Here is a 2172-nt window from a genome sequence, read left to right as displayed (position 1 = left end):
ATGACCTTTCAGAGGTCAAATTGCTGTCAAGAATATGAATTGGCTGCTTCGCAGCAATTATATATATATAGTACATATATTTATAGTACCATATAAATAATAAATAATTTTCGATTTTTTATTATTATTATTCATATTATTATTATTTATTAGTCTTAGTATTATAATTTTAATAATAGTAATTTAAAAAGTTGTTTTTATTGGCGTTTTATTAGTATTTTTCTCATATTGTTGTTGTTGTCACCTTTATTATCGATATTACTACCCTATTATTACTAAGTAGGCCTAGTATTATAAGTATCATTATTATTATTATTACTAATTAGTATTACTATTATTATAAAAATAAACATTATCTTAAATTTCTTATTGTTGTATTATTGCTATTATCACCTTCAATATCGTTATTATCACTAATTAGTTATTAAAATTGATATTTAAATATCGTTATTATTACCATACTAGTATTATTACTATTTGTTAAAATAAATATTACTATTAATGTTGTTGTTGTTATTACATTTATTATCGTCATGACTAATTAGTATTATTAATGTAAATATTACTAATTTATTGTCGTTATTGTTGTTTAATATTATTGTTGAAGTAGAATGTTGTGAGTAAACAGAAGACGAACACATTAATAAATAACTCTTTTTAATTCATAGGCAAAAGCATTCAAATCTCTTTTGGTAGTGTGGTGGTCCTGTTTTACTAAAACATACTGTGTACTTTATTTCAATCATATATTGAAGAAAAAGGATGCAAAAACTTAGATTTACATTAAATAACTTGTGGCCGAGTTGACTTGTGGCCGAGTTGATTTGTGGCCGAGTTGACTTGTGGCCGATTTGACTTGTGGCCGCGTTGGCAGAAGCCGAAATTTTTGTGGCCGAGTTGACTTGTGGCCGAGTTGACTGTGGCCGAGTTGACTTGTGGCCGAGTTGACCTGCACCCTTCGTTTAGCCACCATATTGTTTGTTTTAACTTTTTATCACAACAACAACAATAACAATAATAATAATAATAATAATAATTCAATGAGACTAATTAAAAATAATTTGCGTTCTGTTATGACAAATGCTCACTTAGATAGCCTCATGATGGTTGGAATACATCGTGATAGGTGAAGCAACCTCGACCATGACAGCGTGGTTGACAGATTTAATGCAAAATTTCCAAAATATAGAATTTCACTTTCAAGAATGAGGATTTGAAATTAAATTAGATGGTTACATCGCATACTCTTTGTTTCTTGCTTTATTCAAAAAGCAAGATTTTTTTGGTTTTGGAAGCTGATTTCAACATTAGAAAGCATAGTTTAAACATGAAGTCATATTATAGTAAGTCGATGCCTATCAAATAAGTAATAAAAAATCGCCATAATTCATCAGATACCCGCTTCCAGTGGGCGAAGCCCCCTGGACCCCCACCGCGGGCCCTAGGCCGCCCCCAGCCAAGTGAGACTCGATTCGCTCCACTAGCCCCTCCCCCCCCCCGTCAGGGCCTTTAGCCCCTCCGTCGGGCAGGTCCTGGCGCCACCACTGTTTACCAGTAAGGTAGAATTGGGGGTCTGTCCTGGCGCGCATCACGTAGCAGGGCCGTCGAAACCGGACCACTTTTTCTCAATTTTATTACTTTTTAAAAATAATTATATACTGATACCTATAAATTATACTAATTATTAATGTCTGTTTAATGTTATTAAATTTAAACAAAAATCCACCATGCACTTTTTTTGTATTGTCTATGTACACTTTAACTTTTAACTTTTTTTGACTGCCAATCCTTAAATTTAGTAATTAGCCTAAGATTGATTTTGAAAATGTTTAAAATAAATATAAAATAATTATTTATAAAATTTTGGGGGTTGGAGTCTGCCAAATTTTCGTCACCACACAAAGGTATAAGGGTCAAGCCGTCCCTAATTACTTGCAATCAAATTTTATACCCTTAAAGTGGGCCATTCATTTTTTAAGTATGCATGTAGCCAATGCGATTCCGACAGCCCTTAAAGTGTAATCGTTATAAGGCATAACATAAGCAAACACAGCAATGAAAAAAAAAAAAAAAAAAATAACAATTCAAGAACTCGTCTACAGCGTGATAATAATCCTCTTTAACATTATGTACAAGGAATATTTAGGCCTTTAATATATCTCTTTTGTGAAT

Source organism: Anneissia japonica, unplaced genomic scaffold, assembly GCF_011630105.1.
Source record: "Anneissia japonica isolate Jap-2015-1 unplaced genomic scaffold, ASM1163010v1 scaffold12701_len8930_cov135, whole genome shotgun sequence".
Taxonomy (NCBI): domain Eukaryota; kingdom Metazoa; phylum Echinodermata; class Crinoidea; order Comatulida; family Comatulidae; genus Anneissia; species Anneissia japonica.
This window is presented reverse-complemented; position numbering follows the sequence as displayed.